This window comes from Camelus dromedarius, chromosome 7, assembly GCF_036321535.1.
Source record: "Camelus dromedarius isolate mCamDro1 chromosome 7, mCamDro1.pat, whole genome shotgun sequence".
Taxonomy (NCBI): Eukaryota; Metazoa; Chordata; class Mammalia; order Artiodactyla; family Camelidae; genus Camelus; species Camelus dromedarius.
In genome coordinates, this window is record NC_087442.1 from 24,254,656 (window position 1) to 24,270,423 (window position 15,768).

A 15,768-nucleotide genomic window follows, 5' to 3' on the forward strand; every position below is an offset into this window, starting at 1 on the left:
AGTGATGGGGGCAAGGAATGAGTGGTTGTTCCTTGTGGACTAGCTGTGGGCTAAAAGAAAGAGAATCTGTGTGCCTGGAGCCGTTTCAGATTCTGCTGAGACGACAACCTGGGGGAGGCGGGGGTGATGGCGACTCCATCAGGGAGACGGCATGCCCAGAATATACCCCCAGAGATTGGGTGAGGGAGTGGTAGTCCACCAACGGGAAGACCACTAGGGAAAAGAGCCAGGTTTAAACAGCTCCTAGAGCCAGAGAGGAAGCCGTTTCCACCAGGTTTAGTCATCAGTCAAGCAAGAGCTTGGCTGTCCCGCACCCAGCTCTCTCCTCCTTCCTCTGACTCATCCCTGGTGCTGTCTGACACAAGAGGGGGAAATAAAAAGACTGCATGATGTCTCACACCCGCTTTCCCACCTAAGGCACATGGTCATCCAGCTGTAGACCCCAGAGGGAACAGGAAGAGGGGGTAAAACTGGAACTTTGATGAAGAGTGAAATGTTAATGCGAATCTTAGACAGAATACTAGATTTGTGACTTGACGGAGTATTTAGTGCCTTAAAGAAGCCATGATTCTGTGCTTACTTTTTCTTGTCTTTACTAAGAATGAACATAAAGGCCATGGGCCTGCTTGCTTTTCATCTCGTGACCTAGAAAAGCTCTTCTTGGTGAGTAAATTGTAAAGGGACAGTCAGAGACAAAAAAATGACTTTCCATTAAGATTACAGCCCGACCGTTGTGCTTGTTCAGTGCATCGTTTACACAGGTATCAGAACCCGCTCCGTGCTGGGCACTGTGCTCAGGGCCACACTACTGCTACTGTTAATCAACATTGCGGGTGGTCCGTGAACTTGGCACTGTACTAAATTCTTTACAAGGATCATCTTAACTATTCCTCACACAACTCAATGAAGGACATACTGCTGTATCCATTGGTCAGATTAGGACCATGAAGTACAGACATCATGTTAAGTAATTTTCACAAAATCTCTTAGTAAATTATGTGGTCAGCCAGGATTTTGTTTCATTTCTAGCAGAGTCATTTATATCTGAATTGCCTTCCACAAGGTCATTTTTCTACTTATTATTAAAGTTTTTTTTTTTTACTCAAAAAGAGTTAGCGGTTAACTTAGCGGGGGCCCACTAGCCTATACCTACATTCTAGCAGTCATTTTCTAGCAATTTCCTATCATGTGTCTAGAAGTCGTCTCTTAAAGCTTCAGTACATTTCATCAGGGAGCACAAGGATCCAGCAAGCAAATCTGAGTCCAGGTTGTAATAAACCCTCCATGGATTTAGAAAACATGAGATTAAATAGGATAGTAAGAGAATTCCAGCACATCTAAGATAGAAGCAAATGATGGACTTTTCTCCCACCCACAGGGCATGTGTGGTACATTCAGAGTTCAAACAAGGAACTCAGACGTCATTTAGTTACAACTAAAACAGTCAAGTAAACATCTATCAAGCAGGTACCACAGGATCCATGACGTACAAATGCCATGAGAGTAAATGACTTTAAGTCACTACATAATCGCTGCACACCCGATATGATCACTCTATAAAACAATCCTGTAAGACAAATGTAGAAAAACAACTGTGTCCAACTGTATCCAAAAAAAGATACAGTTGGTAGGAACAGAATCCGATGTAATTCCTTTGCATTAACACACAGCTCTCTGACCCTTAGGACAAACTATGCACATTTAATTCTGTATTGAAATAGCAAATTATACCTTCATCCCTGGCTGGTTGTGGCCATTAATAATGAAAAAAACTGTTTGGATTACACAAATATGCTCTACTTACATTTTCAGGCCTGAAGGAAGAGTTCTTTTTATGTAACAGCAAGAACGAAAGCCTAAAGCATGACTTAAACATTTGGTTTCAGGAATTAGAGGCTAAGCAGAAGAATAATTCATGAATTCATAAATCATCCATTCCTACTGCAACTATTACCTGACCATCAATAAGTCAGAGAAGTAATATGTTTACTTCTGTGTTACATTATAGTAAATTATTAAAATACTCTGTCTACCACTTGGAGTACAATTTTTATTATTGTTTTCTTTTATGGATTTTCATTTAGCCTTTGGATATCATCCATATTCACAAAGTGCTTTGTACTCTCACTCTGTACTTCCCTTTAGTGGCAGCGCTCTAAGGCTGCCTACAATATTGAATGAGAAATCTATCCTCTGGCTCAGAAAGCCAGAGGAGAGAATGGTTCTCTTTTTTTCTGTGCTCACAAAATCTGAAATCCATATCTTGTCTAGTTTTTTTTTTTTAAAAAAACCCAAAACTCTCGTTTAGTCAATGCTTTTTAAATTATTTGTAAAGGTTTAAAGCAAAGAGCTTCAAATGTGTTTCAGCATTTTGAACATGAAGTCGATGGTCTGGATTCTATGATTGGCAGTTTCTTGACTCATTCTCCCTGGTGTTACTCAACACGTGACCGTGTAAGTTCAGTTCCTCCAGGACTAGTAGACAAAGCGGGTGGCAGCTCCCTTGGGAGACAGCCTTCATTTATTTAATAATTTGGCTGAAACTACTCAAGCCACTGTATTAAAACACTAATGGAAACAGACGCGTCCACAAAGTTCTCTAGCGAAGAACAAGCTTGCCTTGCTGTAAGCCAAAGTTCATCACAACAAATGCCCAAGCAAAGGAAAGATAAAAAGCAATCTCTGTTTTTGAATTAAGGCTTTAGGAGCCAGACTTCCTTTGCTCAGGATCCGTTGCAGGCCTTAGAATGGAGGAATGGATGCTGACTACAGACACCCCCAAGGTCTTTGCAAACCCCTGAGTAGAAATAACACTGGGCAAGGCCCTCAAGATCATCTACTAGTCCAACTTCTTCATTTTACGTGTGAGGAATATGAAGCTTGGACATTGCAGCAAGTTTTCTAATCCTTCTTTGGCTTCTGCTGGTGTATCGCAATAATAAGGAACTCACATTGAATATCATCCTTTACTAATTTGGAACATAGTTCCTGGCATGGAAATTTAATTCTTCTTGTAAATTTTTTAAATAAAGTGGTTTATCCCTACCTTTTCTAAAGTACTAGATTAATTCAGGTAGGTTCACTTTTTTAAAAAGTCTGACTAACTGCACTTACATTATAGTTTGTAGTCCTTAGCCTCATAGGCAGTTAAAACACTTATTTGATATCGCTTACATGTGGACTCTTAAAAAAAAGGGACACAAATGAACCTATCCGCAGAACAGAAACAGACTTACAAACATAGAGAACAAACTTATGGTTACCAAGGGTTAAAGAGGGTGGGAAGGGATAAATTGGGAATTGGAAAACCGCATCTCTTGGGGAGTGATGGAAATGTTAGCTATCTTGATTGTGGTAGTGGTTTCATTGGTGTACACATCTATCAAAATTCATTAAAGTGTATATCTGAAATTTGTGTAGTTTACTGTACAGGAGCCATACTACAATGAAGGTGTTAAAAAAAAACCCACTTATTTACATCGTCCTTATTCAAAGATAATTTAAATAAATAATCTCACAGAATAAATTCAAGGCAGCACTCACCCTAGTCCTAAATGGCTTTATACATACCACCCTCTAGTGTTACGAAGGAGCAATTTGCATTCTGGCCATTGAAAAGTTCAAATCATTGTAACTTTTGGAGAATCAAAGTGCTGACTGATTTGGCTGTGGGCAGACTGGACAACATAATAAGCTTTATTTATTGTAATCCAGTCCCTGCCAGGATGACACTTGTTTCAGCTTCTTTGGCAAGATCACAAAGATTTTTTTAATAAACAAATAAACATGAGACATTAAACCTGATTTCACATTCTACATGAATGAATGAAACAGCAAAAAAGAATGCATGACCCAGTTTTCTCTGGTTTCTGCTTACAAAGCAGCATATGACAGCACCATCTATGAATTAGGATACATCATTTTAAAAATGATTTAAATACCAAAAGAATCATTTTTGTCTCCTAGATTTGAATTTGAGTACTATCACTGAATATAGACCCATGTGGCTAACATGTAAATATGAATATCTTATAAACACTTGACAGAATAGAAAGCATGCAGTCTCACTATCACATAAGTCAACATAGCCTGGAACACAGCACATACTGGGTCGATATTAGCATACCATAATAAGAATATACAATAAAGGAAATTGCACATGAGTGTCTATGTGTCATTAATTGAATAATAAATTGTCAAACCATGAGTCTGTGGGAGAGGCACCACTTATGTTTTATTCTGGTGAGAAATCAAATCAAGTGTTTATATGATGCCATTAGATTCCATAGGACATTTTCTAGAAGAAACATTTTCAGAAGGTCTCTAAGACATTTAATACATATTTCTTTCTGCTGCGTACGCAATCGCTTGCCTGTGCATTTAAGAACGTAAACGTTAAGTCAGATAAAATTGGGCCATAAGTCATTTCTGTTAAAAGCAAATTGAACACTAGCTAATGGGTAAGTAAAAGGCAAAGCACACACACACACACACACACACACACACACACTCACACACAAATTAAAATAAAAGAAAGGAAATGTGTATTTACGAAAGAAAGAAAGAAAGAGGGAGGGAGGAAGGAAGGAAGAAAGGAAGGAAGGAACGAAGGGAGAAAGACAGGAAGGAAGGAAGGAAGGAAGGAAGGAAGGAAGGAAGGAAGGAAGGGAGAAAGGAAGGAGGGAAGGAAGGAAGGGGCAAGTTTCTATGAGCTTCAGGCCCAAATTCATCACAACCAGCCAAGGGGCCCAGAAAAATGCTCCTGGTGAGTGAGCCGGATGCGTGGTCAGCATGGCAAATCCAGAAATAGCTACAACATGTTAAGAGGAAAGGTGGGTGACAGACAACACAGGTGGAGCCATGGAGAGTCCAACTGAAATCAACGGGGCAGAGCAACTGAATCAGGAACAGATCCAGAGAGCCTGAAAGGAGGAGAGAAGGTCAAGCCCAGGGCTCTGGTGCTTAAGCAGGAGATTCTTATCTGTTCCTTCAGCCTTGTGGGAGGATGTCGACAAGGACTCCATTCCGCCTTAAGCAGTCCCTACTCTTCAATTTCCCTTTCCACTCAGAGTGGACATACAAACACAAAGGACAGACAGGAAGACAGCAGAACCTGCACTGCGATGGAGTTGACCACAAGTGGAGAAATGGTTCTGAGAAGGTAGACAGGGCCAGAGTGTTAAAGGGCCTTAAACTCGTGGACTTGGACATTCAAGAACAAAGACTTAAATGTAAACACATCTGCTATTCCTTGACCCGCTGGTAAATTCTGCTTTTGGAATCACTTTCCCTGCCAAGCCTGGACTTTTGAGGTTCATTCAGGCCCGGGCCCAGCACAGCGAGTGATTATAAAAGAATGAGATAGAGTTTTTTAACAAGAGTATCAAAGAGTATACAGACAGATGGTTTGGTCCTTCAGACTACAGGCAGCCTTTAGTTAGTTCCTAAAGATACGAATTTTTATAATTGACTAACGGTACTTAGGCAAAAAATACCATATTATCAACTTGAGTTACCATAGTTTTGAAATAAGTAGGAGGTATTTATTTTACTGTTCATTTTGACTAGTGACTTAAATTAGTGCTTTTAGACGCCTCCATTTGTGTCATTCAGAAATTAGGTAGAGTTACTGTTCACAGCAATACCAAAGCAGAGTTGGTAAAAACTGGCATTTGCTCATTTCCTCCAGCCTAATAATAGTTACCATAGAAATGAACAAGTGAGTCAGACCTGCAGGCTGGGGCTGCCCTCCTAACCCTCCTCCTGCCCTGCAGCCTCTCCTCACTGTCTCGGATGCACACACCGGAGTCTATCTTTGGCACTGCTCACACTTTGTTTGTTGTTAAAGGGCAGACAAAGGGAAAAGGAGGAGGAAATAAATTGAGTGAAGTAGGAAAGGACAGGGGGTGGGGAGGGAGTACACAGAGAGAAAATAAAATTATTTCTCTTGTGTGTCTGGTACAGCCTCTGAAGGTGACTAATTTCAAAATTCTAAAAATGAAGTTCTAAAGCGGTTCAAAGCAGGGATAGAGATGGAGAATCACCTTCAGGTCAACCCCCCGCCAGTCCCTACCCCCCGCCCTGCCTGGCTCAGGTCTTTGCCCCTAACTATGCCTCCTCTTTCCATGCCTGGATCTCAAAACCGCAGCTCAGAGAGGCGACTGGCATATTTAAGGCCACACAGCTATTCATCTGTGCTGGAATTCAGACTGTTTTCTCACTGTAGACTCATGGACTCTGGACTCCACATGGATGTCAGATACAGCACCAATGATTCTTTTTCCTTGGGATCTAAAAGTAGGGGCATGGAGATTTCATTAGCCATTATGAAAGCTTGAACTAGAAGACCAGAGGGACCTGAGAATAATGCATGAATAGGAAATCTGTTAAAAAAAAATGAAGCCAATGTACATCCAAGATGAAGGACGTGTGTGTGTGTGTGTGTGTGTGTGTGTGTGTGTGTGTGTAAGGGATAGAAATAGAGACAGAGACAGAGATAGGGAGACAGAAAGAGACAAAGAGACAGAAAGAAACTTGATTATTTTTTTCCTTTAACTCCTGTGAAGACCAGTTGCATTCACTGAAATTGGATCTTATAAAAGCCCCTATATTCTTAATCACCCCTCAAAAAAATCCTCCTTGACTTAAAAGTGTTAAAAAATAAACTGAGGCATCTTAAAATTTTTTAGCTTATTTGGGCAAAAATTGATTCTAAATGTGCAGTGCCAAACTGGAAGTGTTTTGGGAGGAGCCAGGGGAAAGGCTTATACAGAGAAGGTGCAGAAGGAAAGAAAGGACATCATTGATTTGCTGTAGCTTAAAGCCTCATTGGCCGAGTGTGATTGGTTGCCCTTGGCCTTTTGACCCTGAGACCCTTCCCGGCTTAGACCTTGGTTTGCTTACACAGGTCATCATGGCACTAGAGCTACCTCAGTCTAATGGCCTCCTTGTTCGGTTAAGTAAACAGTAGCAAAAGGAGATTTCTGTTTCTTATAACCACTACTTAGCTACAGGACTTCCACCAGCTGATAAATGGGATACTTTGTAGGGAAATAGGAAAATGTTATTCTGGTCACTACTAATATTTTATTACGCCAAGTGATCGTTTGAATCTGTTGCAGATCTCTCTCTGGAAGGGCCAACATCCACTCAGCGGTTGGTTTAATAGTCTTAATACACACAGTGTTGCTGATTCAAGTATCCCGTGTAACAGAGAAACATTGCTGCTGCTTCATCCAGCAAAGGTTAAATCGTAAACATCCTGCAAACCTGCCATCCCAGTTAACCATCAGCATTCTTTGCTTTCATTGAGGCCACATTTCTTCCCAAAGATTCTGGTTGGATTACAACACCAAAATTGACATTTTGGGGGTAACATTTGCTATACTATAAACTGAAAAAAAGTTTAAGTCTAATATAGATTTTTGCACTAGTTTCTTTTTCTTTTCTTTTCTTTCTTTTTTTTGTGTGTGTAAATGTTATTTTAACCACTTTTGTTACCTTCATACATACGAAAGATTTTTACAATGGGAAGACATACTGATGTTGTCTTCAACTGCAATGAATTTGGTTTCACAAATGAGTGATTATTATTCTAAAAGTAAAGGAAGCCTCTGAATAAAGAGATGTAAGAGTGAGCCAACATATAAACACATTTCTCAATGGCACTTTTATTACTGAAAAGAGAATAGTGAACTCCAGACTACTTGTGTTTAGAATCTCAGTGTACACTTTACCAGATGTAGAGACAGGATTAGTGAGTGAGTGAGCTTCTCTCACAGGGAAAATTATTAACATTGACTAAAGCACACTTTAATACTGGACTTGAATGATTATACACACTAATAAGAGTTATGAAATAGCAATTTATATTTTCAAAAAAGGTAGTCACAAAAGTACATATTAAAAAGTCCTTAGGCAGACTTTGTATGGATAACAAGAAAATAACTTCCGACAAGGCAACTTACCAGGCAGCTCAAAAAGATTAAGAATTTCTTGAGAGAATCCTAAATGTCACTAATAGAATTACAGAGCCTGAAGGAATACCTACTGTGTCTCAAGCCCAGAATAGACACATGACAGCAGTGACAACCCTTCTTGGAGGTACAGAGACGCCCTTTCATCGTGTCTTTGATTTCACAACAGCATTTTCCATTGCCCCTTATTTGTGATTTAAATTTTAAATTATTTCACACTCTGAAACAACTGCAAACAAACCAGATGAGGGTGTCAGGATTGGGACCACCACAGTGCTATGCTCTACCATTGTTTGGATGTAGCTTTACCAACAAGCCACTAAAACAGCATGTTGACTAACCTAAGGTGCAAATCACAGCAGAGGGGACTTCATCTTTTCCAAGTAGAAAGCAGAAAGTTAAGCAGTCAACCACAGCAAGGCTTGGGTGTGAGGGAATCTTCAAAATCAAAGTCCACTCTGCCATTTAAAAATTTAAGATATTTTTCTTTGGTGTTCTTTACTAAGTTACCTGATTATAATAAAAAATTGGGGCAGCCTCATAAGTCAAGGGAGAATCTCACTAAAATGCTACCTGTGACACTGTCTTTAAAATAATATCATAATAAATGAAGGACCATCCTTCTTCTCAGCCCACAGAGTGAGATTTAAGAGGCTCAGAAATTCCCAATTCATTCAAGAATCATTTGTATTCCTTTAATTAGGGTGAAAGACACCTTTTCTATTTAGAGTTAGGGATGGGATCCTAATGAAATGACTTAAGATGTAAATGAACACTAGTGCCTTTGGATGAGTGAGAAGGAGAAATAGTATGAGAGTTCCCAAAGGACTGGATAAAATATTCTCTGGGCGAAAGAGAAAATCGTGTGGAAAAAGTAGGCTGAGAGACTTAAAAGGACATTATAACATTGCCCAGGATAACCCCTATTTAATAAGGTTCTTATGGCTCTTCAGAAATTAATGGCTTGGAAGAAATCCAACATAGCCCTACTTTAAAGTGTATTGTACTTTATAGCAAGCTTCAAATGCATTAGCCTAGGTCATTTTTCTCTCCCTTAATCTTCCAGCATATGTAACCATGATACGTTTAGCATTTTAAAAATCTTGCATCTTAAAAAAAAAATCTTGCATCTTGTTCTATATGCCTCAGTGAAAAGATATCATTCCTACCCCTAGTGCTAAAACAAAATATAAAATATCACTTACCACTGAAGATGGAAGACCACTTACAAAATCTTCTTGCTGCTATAGTTGTAAACATTGAAGAATACTGGGATGAAGTGACAGCGATACAGTCACAAAACGCACATACACACACCATCATTGACCATCTTGATGAAAATTATAAGGGTCTCACTGCTTAGTGCTTCAGAGTGAGTCTTACTAATTCAAATTCTTCTCCTAAATGAGCATATTCTCTCTGGTAAAGAAAATCAGTTTCCTGTGGAGTTACAAAAGTGATTTCTAGTCTGTGTACCTCAGAACACACAAACTAGATGAGTAATGGAACTGGGGTGATTGCAATGGAAAAATAAAAGGCCAGATGGGACATGATGCAGTAAATAAAAGATATTTTAAATGATGTCATTTTAAAGATATGAAAAAAAAAAAAGAAGAAGAAGATGCCTTTCTGATTGGAGGAAATTGGGAGTATGGGGATGGATGAGAGGAGATAACTTTTAATTTTTACTTTAAGGCTTTTCATCCTAATAGTTTTTAACTCTGTGCATGAATCACTTTTATAATGAAATCAAAGTCCCTGAGATGTACCAAGGAATATCTTTGAACATTAACAACAAAGCAGTCTCATTTTACAGAATTCATTTGGACGTCTGTAGCATCCAATGGGAGTTTCTTTGACATTTTTTTCAAGCTGGACATATAGTCTCTGCAAATAAAATTGCCATTCTGTCAGGGAAAAAAAAAAGCAGAGGAGGGAAGATCTTGGGTTGGCACCCAGCATTTTTCAACAAGGTCCTTAGACCCATGCAAAACTTTGAGGATAACAGGGTGAAAAGATGGGTTCTTGATAACAGCAGGGAGGTGCTGAACCAAATTTGGAGCTGCGTCTCTGCAGAACGTTTGTGTATTCTTAAGTCTGACTGCCAACTTACTCACCATTCCATGCATACAAAACTACTATGTGGCTGAGGAAAATGTAAATGTAAACAACTACATATCGCAAAAATTTTAATTTGACTTGTGGAAAGCTTCACTTAAGGTCAACTGTCACAAAATAATAGGAAGCGTCTATTGAATGCTTAGTATGCCAAATCTTTTTCTAAGCTCTTCACATATATTAGTTGTAACAACTCTAGTAGGGAGGTACTATTATTTCTACATCTTTACAAATGAGAACACAGAGAGGTTACTTGACTTGCTCAGGCCACACAGCAGAAGGGCAGGGACAGGGCAGAAGTGGGGTCAGAACCCAGGTGGCCTAGTCCTAGTATCAGAGCTACTCTACCATTTCTCCATGTTAGTTGAGTACCATGTTTATACATTTTTCGCACCTCCAGGTTACAACATACAGTTTTTTGTATATTCTCAACCACTATATATTTAGTGATTTACCCATAGATACCCATTTCATTGTCTTTATTACCCTATGGTTGTAAAAGACTTGTGGGGTTTTTTGTTTTGTTTTTGGTTTTTGTAGCGAGTTACAGATTGGAAGAATTCTTTGAATACAAAAGTAATGTTTCTTTTTATTGGAACACTCATTTTAAATTATGTTTTTCAAAAATGGGTTTGGATTTGTTCAGATCCACCCAAATAGTTGAGAAAAGGGCACATGCTTTGATCTCAAAATCATCAACAAAAGGTTACTTCAAGCAAAAGTTTAAACATAACATTACAACCCATAATTTTGGTTAATTCTTTACAATTAGATTTTTCCCTTACCTTTTTAGAAAGAAATCTAAATGCACTGAGAACGAGGAAGGAGAAACAGTATACATCACTGAAAAAATTAGCAAAATAATGAATCTCCCCCAAAATTTAACAGATGAACAAGGGGGAAGATATTTCAAAGCAGTTAGATGCAGTATGGTTATGAGGAAGGGTCAAGACAAGAATCTGATCTTGGCAGGAAAAAATACTAAGTTATACATCTCCAGAGTGCATCTCAATGTGTACACCCTCGAGTACAAAACTAAAATTAACAAAACAGCAAGCATGCTTGAGATGAGAGCTTCAGTTATTCCAGCTTGGTTCTACTAAGAAGAAAAAAGAGAGTTTAATATGGAATTGTACAAATAGCCATATTCGCAAGAAGCAGCTGACCTCCTGTAAGGAGAGAAGAGAAATTTTGAACGATAAGCAGACCTACAGCTCTTGATGTCTACTGATCGGGGCAAAGAACGGTTTAGAAGTATTAATTTATAAAAATGCAGAGACATAATAAAAATGCTTACAAACTTGGAATATGGGTCTGAATCCTATTCCTTAAATCACTGCAATTCAAAGATGAGTGATCAAAATGGAGCCAGCAGAAAAATCTTTTTTAAAAAGGACACTACAAGATTAAAGGGAGAAAAGAATAAGAAAAACAAAGGCAGATAAAGAACACTCACCAAAAAAATTGCCATAGTGCAAACAAAAAAATATGACAAAATATATCCCCTTGAATGTAAAAATCTGGCTGAAGCAATTGCCTCTGTAAAGCAAATGCATGACATCAAGATAGAAGAGACTAGTAAACAATCAGAGGCAAAGAAGTGTAAGAGGGAGAGAAACAGAAAAATATCAATATAAAGAATGAAAACGGGAGCATAACTTTAGATCCCACAGACATTAAAAAGATAAGAAGGTATCAACTTTTACCTATAAATTTGAAATTTTACATAAAAAGAATTTTTTTAGAAAAACACAAATACCAAAACTGTCACAAAAAGAAATTGAATATGTAAATAATCCTATAAGCATTAAAGAAATGCAATCTGTAGTTAAAAGCCTTGCCACAAAAATAATCTCCAGGTATATACAGCTTTATTAATAAATCCTACCAAACATTTAAGAAAGAGACAATACCATTCTTATACATATTCAGACTGTAGAAAAGTAGGAAAATCTTAACAACTCATTTTATGAGGGCAGAAACATCTTGATATCAAAGACTGAATGAAAGAAAAATCACCAGTCTCTCAGGAACATAAAAATCTTTAACAAAATATTAATAGGACAAATCCAGCAAAATACAACGAGTATTGTCTTTCAGAATAAAATAAGGTTTACTATAGAAATGCAAGTATAACTTAACAAGAATAATTAATCAATGTAACTCACCATATAAACAGAATGTATGGACTCTTCACCCCTCTTTGTATCCATAACCTTTGTCATTTAAATTTGCATTCCCTCTCCCTACATTTGGGATGTATTTCTCTTCTCTTTGACTTTGAGCTCAGCCCTGTGATTTTTCTGGATAATGATGTTTTAGCAGTAGAGGAGGAAGCAGAGACTTGAAATTGTTCACTTGAATATCCAGTACTTGATACCTAATACTTGATACCTAGAACTTCTGCCATCACCATTGGACTAGCCCACTGGCCCCAAAATGAGTCTGACAAACATAAGCAGAGCCATTCCAGCTAACCTGAGGATGAACGATTGTCGTTTCAGGAATTAAGTTTTGGGACGGTTAGTTTGCAGCATTATTGTGATGCTAGCTAACCAAAATGGAACTGGATGCTTCTTTAACAAAAACTAATATGTGTAGCATTGGTTTGGGACCAGATGGTAGAAAGTGAGAAAAATGTTGAGTCTTGAAAAATGGCAAGGAACTAATACAAGACACTGAAAAAACGATGACCTATGTTATATAGTGGCAACACTGTTGTACTATAACATGGAAGATGTAAAATACTCCTAATTAATTTAGTCTTAGGAAAGATATTTTCCAGGCAGGACATTCAAAGCTTCAATTGATCTCTTTTGCTTCATAAAATAAGACACTTCAAAGCAAAGATAAATTCAGAAAAGAACTGCCCAGTTTATAAGCAGAATTTAGAGAGTATATAAAGAGCTCAGAACTTGCTACGTTGCAAATCAAACTGCTTCTTATCTGTACACATCCAGAAAGTAAAAGACTCAAAATATGATACACACTGGAGGAAAAGGATTAAAACCAGAAAGGCTGTGGCCATTTGATTAAGCTTGGAAGCAAAAACCAAACCAAGGGTGAAATAGCCATGTCCTTTGTGAAGAGCTATGAAAAAATTAAGGTGGCACCTAGATCATTTCAGCTGAATAAAAAAATACTCCTTAGGAAGCTTAAGGACTTAGTTCCATAGAAACCTGATTGACCCAAAATATACATAATTAAGCCTAGATAAAGCAATAAATACCTTTAAAAGAACTATAGGGTGAGCATTTGACAAAAGAATTGAGTGAAATAAAATACATCAATAATAAACTTTTTAAGAGATCTCTATCAGCAAAAGTGTCACCATACTGGGCTAAAAACACGTTGAGACTGAGATTTTTAAAAATCTCTTAGTCCTCAACTTCCTACAGGCAGAAAGCAAGCCAATATAACATCTCCTCCCCCCAAAGGTATATTTTTAATGCCTTCTCAGAAGAAGGCAGAAAGGAAAATGCAAAAGGAATGATATCCCAAGGGGCAGAGGCAAGAGCCAAGGAAAGCAACTGATGGGAAGCCATTCTCAGGTAGAAAAGTGGTTAATCAAGGAATATTTTCTCCCTCTGTCTAAGGAGAGATGGTAACATTTTACCAGTGGAATTTCAGACTTGCCTTGGACTAGTGACTACTCTATGCCTCCCTTCTCCCATTATCTGAGAGCATTCATTGTGGTTATCTTGTCCATGGTTCCATGTTGCCTATAAATGAGGAGGATAATTTGACCCTTTTGATTTATTGGTCTCTGGATCAGGAGGAGCAGCGTCTCAATCTCATCTTAAGCCACATGATATGCAATGTGAGATTCTGGGGATCCTAGGATGGGTGTATTTCGCAGGGGAAGGATTGTAACTGTGGCCAAGGAATGGAATGTGGAAAAGATCTTTCTTTTGGCCCCTCCCTGTACCCATGCCTTTTGTCATGGAATTTTGAAGTCCCTGGTGCCAGAGTGGATTCTCCTTCTTTTGACCTAGGACTAAACCAAGTTACTTGCTTTGGCCAGTGAGATATTAATAGACATGACACAGACTACTGTCATTTTACATCATTGAGTTTGAGGGTGACTTCTTATGCAGTTCTATAGTTACAATAGCTTTCCAATACATGGACTAAAGAAGAAAAATCATACGACCATTCCAGTGAATGAAGAAAAATTATTTGATTAAATTCAACATCAATTCATGATTAAAAAAAAAACTCACAGCTAACTAAGAATAAAAGGGACTTTCTTCATTTTAATAAAGGAACTCCCTCACTTCCCCCAAAACAGAACTACAGCAAATACCACACTTAATGGCAAATGTTGAAAGCATTCTTTCTAAGGTAAGAAATGAGACAAGGATATATTTCCTTTTATATTCAAACTATAGTGAAGAAATAAGGCATAAAAATAGTGAAGAAAAATAAAAGTAAAACTGTTATTATTTACACATACATACACACACACAATGTATATAAAGAATACCAAAGTATATGCAGATAAATTATTAGAATTAAAAAGTCAACATGTAAAAATCAACTGTGTTTCTCTATAATCACAAACAATTATATTTTTGTAATACAAAATTAAAATAAGACAACCTCAGGATTTATTCATTCAACAAACACTGTGTATTGCTAGATATTTATCATTAACAAGAATGCTTATTAAAGGAGAAGCCTTATACAAGAACTACCATACTTCTTAGGTTTGGTGTCTTTAACCACCAGAATTTATTCGATGCTTGAACTAACAGGCTTTTCGGTTTCGTTTAGTTTGGGGCTTGCATTTTTAAACGAGTAGTCCAGAACTCTTCCACGCTTAACACATCTGTTGGGCATGAAAAGCCTGATAGAAAATCATGAAGATAATTCACTCAATTTCCTCTCCCCATGTTCACTGTAAATCGTTTTGAATTTGTCATTATTTATTATTTTCAGCATCGAAAAATCAACATCAGGGTTCCGGTTCGAGATGGCAGCTTAAGAGGATCCCGAATGCACCTCCTCCCACAGACACACCAACTCTACAGCTACACATGGAACAACTTCCTCTGGAAAAACCTAGAAACTGTCTGCGTCACTCCCACATCTGACAGGCGAGAGAAACCCGCGGAAGCGGGTGGAAGCAGCAGCCAGACTCCGGGCCACCATCGGGCCGGAAACCCCACCCCTACAGTAGTCGGAGGGCGCTCAGAACCCCGAGCTGCTCCCCGAGGAGAACACCACACCAGGCACCCCCAACTTTCCAGACCTGCCCTAGAGAGATGAACCCCCAAAACACCTAGCTTTGAAAACCAGAGGGGTTCAAGTGCACACAAGGTTACAGCAATCTGCGAAACGGCTCGTAAAGGGCTCGCGAGCCTGACTCACCAGCTCCAGGCCCGGGGAGGAAGCTCCATCTGACCGCACTTTGTGGGAGAGGCTCACCTGCTGGTCTCCAGGCGTGGTCCTGAGGGGCAGGTGTCCGACCAGACAGACGTCTGGGGGCCTGCATCCTCTCGGGGTTGGAGACTGGCGGGGCCATCTTTTTTTCCTTTTTTCTTCCCAGGCGGCTGTCACCTTCCCGCTCTCCCTCTTCCTCGCTGCCGTCTCCCGGACAGAAGCTCACACTCGTCTGGTGCCCTGGTTCCTGCAGCCGACGCCCGGGGGCACCGCTGGATCATCTGGCCCT

General features: G+C 38.8%; 1 long non-coding RNA gene across 2 annotated transcripts in view; it reads right to left on the bottom strand.

Moving 5' to 3' along the window:
• LOC135321731 (uncharacterized) overlaps positions 1-15,479 on the bottom strand; it is a 192,103-nt gene extending 176,624 nt beyond the window's left edge. For both annotated transcript variants that reach the window (XR_010381768.1, XR_010381767.1), the window contains exon 1: positions 15,468-15,479. This is a non-coding gene — a long non-coding RNA (uncharacterized LOC135321731). The remainder of the gene's footprint in view (positions 1-15,467) is intronic.
• Between the last annotated feature and the right edge of the window lie 289 nt (positions 15,480-15,768).